The 13,504-nt window shown below is 41.0% G+C and overlaps 1 protein-coding gene across 11 annotated transcripts in view; it reads right to left on the reverse strand.

The window, feature by feature from the left end:
- LOC119656080 (CUGBP Elav-like family member 2) overlaps window positions 1-13,504 on the reverse strand; it is a 417,181-nt gene that overhangs the window by 153,446 nt on the left and 250,231 nt on the right. The gene's annotated exons all lie outside the window — the stretch shown is intronic.

Raw genomic sequence — 13,504 nt, forward strand, 5'->3', positions numbered from 1 at the left:
ACCTTATTGAATCCCAATATTCAATACAAAGAAGTTCTACAATCTTGCATGATGTTTGAGGTGATCAAGACATCCAGTATAACAAAACTCTACGGCAGAGATTATTTGGCAACAAACATTGTCCGCAGTATTCCCTCCTAAAGAGTGAGAATCATGATCTTCACAGATCAATCTGTGAAAGGATCGTCATCCTATATAATAGCCAACTCCATAACGACCTTTCATATATAGAATTTAACTCAAGCACTTCTAGGGAGTTCGCCATAACGCCACGACTCGGCAAAGTGGCCAGTTGTAACAACATCCTTCCGTAAAACATATCCCTGACAAAAAAAGGAGAAAGTCCTTATCAACCATTTCATGAAAGCGCCTAGTCCTCGTCGTACGCCCAAACACCTAGCCAGACTGGATTGTTGCAGTACCCCCTTCTTACTAAAAAAAACCTCTCTAGTTCAATCCCGCAAATCTACTCTGTCAAGACATGCAATGTTCATCAGAGTAAAAACAAAAAGTCCACCCTTCCTGTCAACATTATTTAACGAACGCTTGCTGAACGCCCACTTCCGCACAAGCTGGCAGCAGCGTGGTCAGATCACACCAATTCTTAAGAATAACGAGAATCCTCTCCTTTCTAATAGAGGCAAGCCTCTATACTCTCAACCTTCACCAAAATTGTCCGTGATAGAAACAATAGTATTCCACACTTCCAGTTCGCTAACCGATCAGATCACTCATATGAACATATGATCTGAAAATAAACGTGCTGCTTCTTTGACATGAAGAAAGCAATATCTTTCATTTCCATCCGCACCTCTGCAATGTAATTCTTAGCTTCCTAGAAGAACGGTAAACCCAAGTAAAGATTCAGCAGCAGCTGTCGCTTCTTAACACCGATCCAACTGAACATGCCTAAGCCCGTTCATACTCCCAGTCCAATTAAGATCTTGCAATATGCTGACGACCACATCGGCCCCACCCCCATAAGGAATATAGCATGCAGCGAAGCTTCTACTAACGCTTCATCAAACTAGCCCTTCCCTTTAGGAAATCCAAACTATCCTTAGAGAAAACAAGTCGGGAAACCGGAAGCTGGACGCTTCAGGTACGAAAGGTTTTATGTATTTCTTAGTACGTAGCACCCAATATATCCATATATTATGTGAGAGTACCCATCCACTGATATTGACATTCATAGTCTTCAATTTTCAAAGCAGGAACAACTTTGACATATTATAACTTTGTTAGTAATAGTGTGATTTCTACCAAACTTGGTAAGATCATGCCCTATATTATAGCCTATATCACTGCATGGTACTAGGATGAACTTAAGGGGGGTTTCTAACCAATTACAAAAAATTGTAGTAATATACTATTATTAACTTTATTTAAACGGATATCGGCATGGAAGGTATTTCGGAGCCCAGGCACTATATAGTGGCAGCTTCCTGATTTTTTTCAGATTTTTCGGTTTGGTAGTTTCTGAGAATGGCCCCCTTAAAGAAGTAATCACTTTCAACCCCCCGCGCTCCTCACCCTTCCAACGAATGTCAAAACTAAGATCGGCTTTGAAAAGTACTACTCGAGACCTTTAATTTGATACCCCACATGACTATATTTGATGAAAAAAAATTGTACACCCCCCTTTTGCATGTATGGGGACCCCCCCTTAAATTCGACGTAAAAGGATGTAATTCACTGTATGCGTGGGTGTTCACAGTTCCCACCTTTCTACCAAATTTGGTGTCAATCGTTATAACCGTCTCCGAGAAAAATGCGTGTGACGGACAGACAGACAGACAGACAGTAAGCCGATTTTAATAAGGTTTTGTGTTTACACAAAACCTTAAAAATGAAGATGACACACTAATTGGCGTATCGGAAACCCGTCTTTAAAAATCCATATTTCTTCCATTTCCACCACTCTGAACCAAGTTTCCTACCATGGTGTCACTATAAAGTTGAACCTATTCAGATCCCTGCACCTTATTCTCCGATATAACAGACACGCCAACAAAGGTCAAGATTTTCTCTTATAAACAGTTAAATCGACCACTAACCACTTTCGGTTTCATCTTCTGGACCGACGATGAAGAAGCTACGCCTCAAGGAAAGGCAGTTCCTTCGCTACTGTACCGGCATACTCAAAAACGAGGATGGCACAAAGCACATATCCAACCAAATCCTATATGAAACATCCAACCTACTAAACGCCGCGTGTCGATGAATTCGAGGCCCGATACGCGCTGACATTTCTTGAATGGTGATAGTAACCCTAATGTCTTAGTTGTCGATCGTCTGGATATTGAAATCAACGGAATCAACATTCAGTTTCCTCCTTCCTATAAAAAAACCACGTAGTTGCTTTGTAAGTTTGTTGAAAGCCTATACCTGAAGCACCACCGGCCAATTCATTCTAGAAGCCGTTCGAAGTCTCGAGCAGTCAGTATAATCGCGTCATTTGCATAAGTTCGGTCGTGTATTGCAAGATTTTGTAGTTCACCTAGCAATGACGGGCTTAACATACTCCACTGAGGTGGAGAAGCATACCAGCTTGAAGGCAACCCTTCTGACAGCATCACAAAATTTTAGGAAAGGAACAAGATCAAAAGCTGGTTAAATGTAACATCTCCATCCTCTATCTTCGAAACGAGGGAATAGGAACAGGCTTACAGGAGATTCCACGGTACCAAGCACGTTAGCTTCGGTTCAATGGAGATATGTCTATGGCGCTCAACCAATCTCTCCAAACATTACAGCGAAAATGATGTTAAACTAATTTATTTCAAGTTCTTTAGGCTGGATAAGTCATCCTCTCTAGATTCTGGTAGGATGAGTACTTCAATCTTCTGCTAAGAAGTAGGCACATGATTTTCAAGTAAGACTCGCTAGAAAGATACTTGGTGGCAGAAGCTATAGATTCCCTCGCTTAGCTTCACTGTACAAATTCCATCCATGTGAATTTTTACGGTTTCCGGTTCTACCAGGGAGTTATTTCACCGCAATTATCTTGGGTAATAATGCAAGTCTTTCCAACCACTCTAAAAGTGTGCGCTTCAAAGTTTCCAATCGAGCTTCTATGGGCGTAGAGTTGTTGCCAATGAATTTACACTTTATTCCCAAGAATCCAATCCATTTTTCTGAGATTCCATCCTAGTATCACAGTCCGTTCGCCTGGAATAGTCACACCATAGTCTACCGCAAACCAGTCCCTAATCAAGTTCAAGACCACTTAGTTCAACATACGTTTTTGCGTCGGCAGAGGTCATAGAAAATCATAGGATAAGTACACAGAGGCAACTATGACGTTTCTCTTCATGCAAATTAACCTCGTATTGAAAGATGATCGCAGATAGCTTGGTTGTTTCTAACTAATTTAAGATCAGGACACGAGCTCAAGTTTTAAAATAAGTTTTTTCGATTTTGTTAGACTTAACACGGCTCTTATACGCGAAAAATAGGACAGTCTTGCAACTTTGCCAACCTTACCACTAGTAGAAAGTAAGTCAGTCAGTTTGATCAACCTTTATATTTTTTGACGTACGTATCTTCCGACGAGGGTTTCGATTACTTGCGTCCGACTTCTGTAGATGTTGCCACACCTGATGATAGAGCAGTAATTGCCTTTGTCTTCAAGCTCAGATCCTTCTCAGGTTCACGTTGTCCAGTCTATGTGGATCCATTCCCACATATCGACCGTTGGCGTCCACATCACTTGGGGGAGGAGGAAATCCTTTCACTCTCTTTTTCTGGTAAAAGCGGAGAAGGGGAAACTTCAGGAAATAGTAAAAGCCTTTCTATTCATGGCTAAAATCGCAGACTACCCTATATCACATCAAGGTTATTTACAAGGGGAACTTGAAGTCATTAATAGGATTGCGCATGCACGAGTGGTATTTACTTCATTGAATTAGGTTGTTAGGATTATGAGCTGAATCCGCCTCTATGCAATAAATAAAGGATTGTCTGAAGAATGCCCAAAATGTCCATAATGGGTGCTTTAACTGAGCACTGAAGAAATTAGCGGAGGCGAATAATTGTTGGCAGTGTCAATTAGCTTTGTTGTCTTAAACCAAAATCACAGTTCCAAGACCAAATATTTTAATATAATGTCCCATAGAGAATCAATAGATAGACCTAGTTCTGATTTTACTGCTCGCGTCGCTCTCATAGAAAACTAGTCAAGTAAGTGCTATGCAAAGTAAGTCGTACATGGTTTGCCACTAACCTCTAAGTGGGGAATAGCGCGTCAACAACACCTACACGCCATAAATATCGGTTTTTCGAAATGAAGAACAGTTCTCTTTCCAAGATTTCCCGAAAAGTTTACATTCCTATTTGAGTTTTCTGTAAGTTGTAGTGACAAAAATTTTTACAAAAACCAAGACATACGATGAGAGTGGCGACACTGTAAACTGATACATTATGCCAGAAGGCTGAGCGCTGTTCATCATTATCCGCACCTCACTCTTTTGGTTCAAGGGTTACCTCTCTTTGCGAGCTAAACATCCAAGCTTTTATAAAAGGACAACTGACGGTTTTGTGCAGGACAAAAGCAACTCATCAGATGCTTCGTTATTAAAATGTCTGTTTTTATCCTCTGGCTCGCTCAATGTCATTTCCCGACTCGTTTCAAGATTTTTATGAAAAACATGACTAATTACCAACTTCGTCGACATCTTCAATGGGGCTTCCATCATGCATTCTTTTTTCGACTTTACCTAAGTCCAGCTTTCTTTAGCAGTTTTCCAGTCCCTATTTAGAAACATCTTTGAATATTGCTCTGTAATTTGGTCTCCTTTCCGTAATTGTGACTGCCTTGTTCTTGAAGCTGATAACTCACCCAACCCTTTTTTCTTTAAAAACACTTTTTCATTAGAAAGACCTTTTCCTGCAGTAACCACAGGTGCAGCGATAAATAACTCCGCGGAGAGACCGTCAACCCCAGCGGCTTTACTCCGTTTGAATGCGTTCATGACCGATACCTCTCTGTTTTGAAGAACAGTCCGTATCCCCATGTAACGGAACTTTTTCGGATACGATACGGTTAAGAACTGCGTAAGGTGTTCCATCCATCTTTTCATCTGCTTGCCATCGCGGAAAAAATGTCGATCATCGTCGACACTGAACCGTCGAAAGTTTTACAAGCACATCCAAGTTCTTTCGTGATGTGATATACACTTCTCAAATCATTACGTTTTGCGGCATCTTCCGCTTCCCAGAACAAAGCAAATACAAATTCCCTTTTATCACGGGGTTCACTGCGTTGACCTTCGCGGGATTTCGAATGGTGCCGGAGTTCAAGCACATCACATCCGAGAAAAGAGCATTTTCGGTTGTTAATATTTATTGCGGTTACGTAACCCGCCTGGGTGTATCTGCTATCTAGTAAACAAGATACCTCTCCCACTGTCGAGTGACAGTTGGACCAAGCGGTCGATGTTGAACTTGAAGAGTCACAGCTTTCCAACCCTGCGAGGGCAACACGCAAACAAACGTAGTCGAGCATCAGATGGTGATCCCTTTCGAGGTCTTGTTCCGCACTATCGGAAGACAACTTCTAAATCTAGTAATTGTCACTATTCAGGTTCTATCAACAAAGGTATAAGGAGAAAACTTCACGCACAAAGAATGTCCGGATGGCTCGAGTGGTTAGAGCGCGCTGGGCTGTCGTTGCGGAAGGTCGCGATTCAAATTACACTAGTGGCAGAAGGATTTGTTATCGTGAATGGATGTCGGATACCAGTCGACTCAGGTGCGAGTGAGTACCTGAATCAAATCAGGGTAATAATCTCGGCCGAGCGTAATGCTGACCACATTGTGTCCTATAGTGTACAGCAGTGTACCGTTGCGGTCTTGAATGAAGTGCTTTAACACACTTCAAAGCCTTAATTCAAAATAGATTGTAGCCCCAACGGTTATTATTATTTACGGACAAAACTCATCTCCAGTGGCCTATTCAGGACTGCAAATACCAGAGAATACCAGATTCTAGTTCCACAGGACGTTTTTGATATCATTATTAAGCAAAAAGGAGTTACGGCAATTAGCCACCGATTTATTTCGGAGACATTATAGAGAAGGTATTAAAACTTATGACTTGGATTAGACGTTTTTCGATCAGGAAGAAAGATGGTCAATTTGGAAGTGTGAATCCCACTCACCACACACTGCCGCAGTGTTTTTCTGAGGTCCATCCATTGAAATATAATAAGTCTATCATACCAAATTTAAGACTGCAAAACGAAAATGCATTCGTAATTTGTTTACGTAAAATCGTGCATTCGTAATTTGTTTATCTAAAACTGTTCATTCATGATTTGTTTGTTCGAAATCCTGCTGCTACGTACGTATATATGAAGTTATTGCCTCGACGCTCAAGGACCAAATGAAATAATATAGAATGTAACCATCTGTCATAAAAAACAACCTCCAAACTTTACCAGCATCTATACATATGGCGAATCTTAGACAGGGTCTTTTCAGAGCCTCTGTGCAAAAAAATACCAACGATATTGTGCGAGAAAAATAATACGAAATTTATGATCATGGACGCAAAAACATCTAAGCTCTTCACATTCGCCTCAAGGAGTGCCACAATTGATTTAGAATTCTTTTGTAAATACAATTCAAATTGAGGGGTATGGCATTTCTCATATTATATTAGGAGAAGTTCAAGTCGGACATGAAAATACCTCACGAAAATCACTTGGGATCGTCAAAGGCAGCATAAGCCCAGGCGACTCAGGAGACATATTTTCGGAACTGATGTCCATATTGAAGCATTTACATCCATGTTTGTATACAAATCATTGGGACCGTTCACACCTTAGTTATTTTCTCGCTTTCGTTGGAGGAAACTCTGAGATCTGACGTATCTTGTCAGAAACATGGCAAATTATCCGATTGCCAATGATGACAAATTTGATTTTAGGCGATCAATCTCGAACCAGTCCACCTGAGCTAGTGAACCACTGCGCTTAAGAACAGCAAATGTCTTACAGAACGCAAACACTAAAAGAGCGGCCTGGTCAAAACCGAGCAGGCAGTCTTATTCCTCGATACTTCCCTAAATTTTACCTAAACCCACTATCCTTCGGACTGATAGTCTTCCTCCTATTAATCCGTATCGTCGCTTACAATCAGCATAATATAACATTCGAAGGTAGCTATCAACTATGATGGGCAAATATTCCCGGACTAGCTAGGATAGTGGTGTACAAATGCAGGCTGACGGACACTATAATGAAGGCGCATCATTGGTTACTTCCAAGCACTCGAGCTGATATATGTAATCAGCTTTTCCAACACAGACAATGTACAAGTCAAGCAAATCAATCATCCCTACTGACATATCGTGTCAAACTTGGAACCAGACAACACTATCAATCCTATCGGGGTTGCTGGGGAATATAATGCAAAAAAGCTGCTAGCTACGCGTAGACCGACAAGCCCACATTTCGAGTATTACCACTGGTGTATACTTTGCTCCCTTTTTGAGTACTGCCCGAACATTTTGACCAGCAATGTAAGCAGACCAGATTATCGAACGTAATCGATACCGCTAAGCACTGTAAATCAGGACGAAGCGACGTGATGGTATATCTTAAGCACAACATCTCCAAAATGAACTTGAAGTCTATACCCCCGATCCAGGAGAAAAAGAAAATGAAGACTATGGAAAGTAGATATAAAGAAGCGGTGCCACACACGATTTTTTTCGCTGCACGGTTGCTGGAAGAAATTCTAGAGCAAAGTATTATACTTTCATTCTTCCCAAGACTGAGCTCCACAGTAGCGCGACTTAACTAATTGAATCAGCTCAGCAACCCTCGTGAAACTTGGCGGCACTCACTTCCTTGCATACGCTAGATTTCATGGTAATCTCAACATCTGGAGAGATCTGGAGACCAATTGGCCGTTTTTCATCATAGAACTATATACATATATCAATTATACTAAGCAGCCTTCATTTTAATTGCAGGTTCCTCATTGGCTTGGCACGAATACGGCTGGTGGACACAAACATAATCTTGAATATGTAAGGATTTTTAAAAGAAGCAGCTATTTAAAGCTGCTGGAGACACGCATGCTTTTGAACGCTGTAGAAAGCATAAAGTATGACAAACTACGAACGGCTAACCTCTTGTAGAACACTGGTAATTAGGAGCAGCACAATATATTCTCCGTCGCTCCAGTAATTTCTCTAGATTAGACAGGACACAAGCCAGCTATCAGCAAGAAGAATCTGGACCATTCTGCCGCCCCTCAAACTGGCGATAATCTAAGAAATTACTATTGCTACCGGCCCTCCAAAAACATGGCTAACAGTAGCAACCTCGTAAGAAGTAGTGCTCGACAAATAAAACGAGGATTCATGACAGAAATAAAAACGGAAAAACTGTCGGTTGCAAGAGATTGAAAAGATATCAGAAGATTTCAAAAAGCGATTGACTTCATGCAAAACATGGTCACCAATTTACGCCTTAAAATCAGGGCGGAACTTGAATGACAATGACGCTAAGCGCTCAACTCCGAGATACAGGGCCAGAATAACGAACTTCAAAATCTGGTAAGGAATACTTCATTACTTCAGCTGTATTGACGGCGTACACTGCTACGTATCGAACAATACAATTAGTCCATACATTTCAGATACACTGGCAACACAATCTACACTCATATTAGTGGACTTCCGACTTTCCGGGCTCCCCTAAGAAGCTACATTTAGCAAGGAAATTGCGACGGTGATATTCAGTGGGCTTATCGCAGAATCAAGGCATTTAAAGTCAAAGAAATCACTATCCCAAACGGCCGGTTTGAGCACAATAAAGTCGGATCGACTTGCTTCACGTAGATGGCTATGAGAACTGCATGCTAATTGTTGATAATGACTTTTACCTACTTAATTTGCAGCCAGGGTACTGTAGCAAAAATCATAGCCAGCGACAAGCAAAAAGGGATGTGGAATGCCTTCTCAATAAGCTGATAAAGTTAATCAGAGAGTGAAAAATATCGGGACAATACAACCAAACGAGATAACCAAGCATAGGCGCCACGCGGTGACTCATACAGATTCAAGACTAGGTCGAGAGATTAGGAGAAGCTCCAAGGACTCAGATACCTTATTAAGCATAGTTTACTATAGTCTAAAAACGAGTATTCAAGACCTGCTGACTGCGGCATTCGACGACTCTGTAAATCTGAGAATGTCTTCTAGAAGCAGAGTCCGAGATCGTTGAAAACAAAAAACCTGTTCGAATAGAGCCCGAACATCTGCACATGGAATGCGGGGCTGTCTTCCTCACTTTCTCATATAGCCTATATATATCCGAAACGACCACCCCAATTTTCCCTATCTGGGTAGCTTAAGGAATAACTTACCGATAAAAGCCTGAGGGTTTTCATACCTCTTTTCTTAAATTACAGTACAAATGCTGCTCTGGAGACTCAGGCATCTTTTATATTTTCGCTTGCTGGTAGGAACTTAAATATCTTCATTCGGCTGCGTAAACCCTCGCCATTTCTGCCTTTAAAGAAGGCTTAACAGTAAAGCCATTGCAAAGTCAGAAAAACTGTCTCTCGTTTCACCATTATAGAACCAGACCTTCGGCAAAGCGTTCCGTCAACCTCATAAAGAATATTTTGTTCAGTTGGGGAAGATCCAGCAGGAACTAGTGGTAGCTTCATTCCAACTGGGTGCATAGCATGCTGCTATTTAGTACTGACAAAGTTGTTTGACTATCGAAACAGATTTGTTGAGGAGCTCCCTTTCGAGGGGGTTATCTCATGCCGTGGGAACTAGGGTGGTCTTTTGAGAGCATGTTCCAGGAGAATCCCTTCCTCATGCTTGATAATTTGCAGTTGATCACCTCGTGGACGTTCCATGGCAGTAGTGATTGCGCCTGTATCACTGGCAGAATGCGTTGAATTGCGCTTTACAACACCACACCCTTTAGTTTTGGCAAAGATGCTAGGCAGACTTTTGTATCCACTAGTATAAAACTGATCCTGCAGTAACACCGTTTCATACTGAATTCAGGTTCTGTCATTCGTATCACAACAAGCCAGTATGGCTGTGGTGATTACAGCGAGGCTCTGATTGCAGTCGCAAAATCAATCTGTGTCCGAAGAGAGCTGTGAGATTATGCCTACACAGCACGCCCCCAAGACCTTCTTGTAAAAACTATTTTTTAGATACAACCACGATAAAAGCTGCCTGGAATATGTTTTTCCGAGAGGTCAAGCCACTTAATTTTCACACAGGGATTTCCAGATGGACGCATGATGTTATAAAACCCGTATGCGTGGTTAGCTGTTTCCGTGTCACTTCTATTTGGATAGGGGTTCGATTTAGGACAGCTTCAAATGCTCAAACTACGTAGACAACCTAGCGTTTGGGTTTATGTTAGCAACTTCCTGCGTTTAGCAAGGTGCAGCCACGACCAGTAAACATTTTGCCGTGAGAGTCTACAGTACCATAGCAATCTACAGGATTTGTGATATTGTTCCTGAATATAGTGCTGATATGGTTCCTGGAAATGATAAGATAAGTCTCAGTAATGCCTAAACCCTCTTCAGCCCAGAATGAAGACTAGGCAGCCTCGATTCTAAGATTCTTTCTAATATGTCATTTCACATACTATGCGCATTTTAGAGACCAGCCAACCTTTAGCAACACCACAGGAATTCATCCTTGAAAACAGGCTGACTTTTGATAAATCTAAATTGGAATTATCAAATTAATCTCGCCGTCCGTTTAAAACTGTCATCGCAGACAGAAATGGATTTCAATACGTTTCGTTTCTGCAGAAAATGTCTCCTCTATCATGAGCATACCAACTGTCGCTTCTTTAAAAATCGAAATAAAGTGCAATACAAAGTCTACACCGGATATACAAACATAGGCACGAATATGTGACCTACCAATGGAAATATAAACATTTTAGGATTCTATAAATATATCCTGGATTTTCTATTTACAGCCCAGTTTCCTTCCTCATCGTCTGTGCACTCTTTCGCTAAACATTCTATCTTTGGCGCCATTCACTTGAATAATGAAATTCAATTTTTTTATGAAATCCATCTATACTGATCCAGAAGGAACGCTATAGAGCCGGAAATTTTGTGATAAATTTCATTCATTTTTATTTGGGGATTTGCCACCAAGAGATATAGTCCAAATTCAGCAACTCTCATTTTCTCCATTTCCAATAAAACCATTGATCTCATGTCGCACGGAAACAGAATACTTGTACCGAGTGCAAAAGACAGAATGAACCAGGACCAGAAAAACGGTTGACAGGAGAGAAAGAGAGAAAAATCCCAGAATGAGTTATCAACATAAAGCATGGCACATGGCTAGGCATACTAAATATTTTTTTTGCGACGTCGTCGTCGTCCTCAGGACGGAAAAATTCATTATTTACGAGTTTCTGGTTCAGAGGTTCTCGGATCAGCTCATCTCCATGTGCCCCTAAAATAGCACTCGTCCTTTCTGTCATCTCCCGTAAAATTATCTTCGTCTGCCACCCCCACCACCTGCACCATTTTACCAATTCGGTACCAAAGGAAGCGCGGCGCTCGAGAGAGTGTTGTCGATAAATTTATTATTGTGCATTGAGAGGATATCATCCATAGCCAGCTGAACTCCTACCATGTCCTTGGTCATATTTCGAGTTTTGGTATTCACGAAATTTGTTCGGTGTTTCAAATGAACTCCGACTCAGCTAAATGAAAAGGGCAATAGAATGCGGCTTGCTGAGAAAGGAATTTCACCTTATGGACGCAATTTCGGTATCAAAACAATTGGTAACACGCTACCGGCCAGGTCCATGCAGCTTCTTAGCATGTTCCCAACTAGTAGGCATTAGACAGCAACCGAAAAGTGGAGCAAAATTGTTTCATCCTGATTTATAGGTTTCCGGTCCTCCTTTTTCGATTTGTTTGTTTGATAGGTGACTTTGAATAGTCCCATTCTTTGGGGATTTGAATTTTTCTCCCCCGACTCTAGCTCTTTTCCCCCGTTTGAATTAGTTGTTTCCAACTTTTCCCTAACCAAATTCAGGAAAAATACCGAGGCTTACACTTCAACGGCCCCGACTCTGGTGAATGCTACTCAAGAAGACAGAAAGGAATTTCCTGTCAAAATCATTTCCCATACCATTCGTTCCCAAGAAACTGTAGAAATAATTTATTATTTTTAGATAGAGTAATGTCTCTTTAAGTTTCGGCAAATTCGTTTTGAATATACTTCAAATGTATTTTATGGGGTGTGCTTGAATAAGCGGAAGAAAGCCGAGAAAAAGGAAGCGGCAGACATGGAGCCAAAGAGCGAGATTGTGGCGCTTTTCCCAGTACGAGCCTACTTATGTATGTCCTTTGGGTTTATTCTGGTTTTCCTGTCCTGGGGAGAATTTGCCAAGGATTTTTGTATTGACATGGCAGCAATGTGTATCTATCTATCGTTTTAAAGACAAACGTCGATAGGACTTTGCAGTTGAAAAGTTTTCAAGCCAGCATAAGGCTTTCGTTCCCTTATTGTATGTCGCTTTGGTGGTATTCCTTCTATGCAAATATTTGGAGAAGTTTGACTTGCACAGATGAAGTCGTTCGATGTAATATCTTCGAAACGAGAAAAGTACTTTGAATGTTTACCCAATTAAGACGTTGGCTTGGCATGAGTTCCTCAGCAAACATATTAAAATATTAAAATATCACTTTGCACTTTGGTAGTGTATTTATGATGGAGACTGTGATTCTGTGGTGTCTAAATTGTATTTAAAGGGCTCGGAATGGCGGAGTGTCTGAAGTTTTCGGTTCTAATGATATGAACGTGAAACAGAAGCAATTATTCAAGTTGGAGCACAACATTTGGATCAAAATTGATGTCCTTGACCTTGGAATTTTTTTTGGTTTCTTTTTTGGATAGATGGATTAGTTCACATCTTTTGACACATTATCTGACTGCAAGACTTGCTCGTCTACTGTTTTGGAGTCACGTCTTTCCCTTGAAAAGTTAATAGACTTCTACTTTGGACCACTATGTGCCCTCAACTTAGAAAAAAAAAAAACGGTTCAAGAGAGGCTCAAAGCTTTGCGAGGAGCTCTTACCTTTCACGTTTGGTCAAAATCAATTCTCTATATTCAGAGATACCCAACAATACCCAACTGAAGAAAAAAATCAAAAAAGTCAAAGAATTGAGAAATCGAACCGATTATAGGATCAAACCTTCAGTACTCTTAGCAAATTAAAGTTTACCTACTTATATAGCGGAGTCCTCCAATTTCGTAGAGATGGTGAACCGAAATTGCAACAGAGAAGTGAAACTGTAAGAAAGAGGCCACTGCAACCCCAGATGGTGAAGTCCGCCCAGGACGATCCCAAGCCCGTTTGAAATGAGTCGCTATAGTCTAAACAGCCGTGTAAAACCCTGGCATCTCAGAAAGGACAGACAATCCTTATTTACTTATCATATCTTATAATTCCATTCGAGTGATGACTGCC

Source organism: Hermetia illucens, chromosome 1 (assembly GCF_905115235.1).
Source record: "Hermetia illucens chromosome 1, iHerIll2.2.curated.20191125, whole genome shotgun sequence".
NCBI lineage: Eukaryota > Metazoa > Arthropoda > Insecta > Diptera > Stratiomyidae > Hermetia > Hermetia illucens.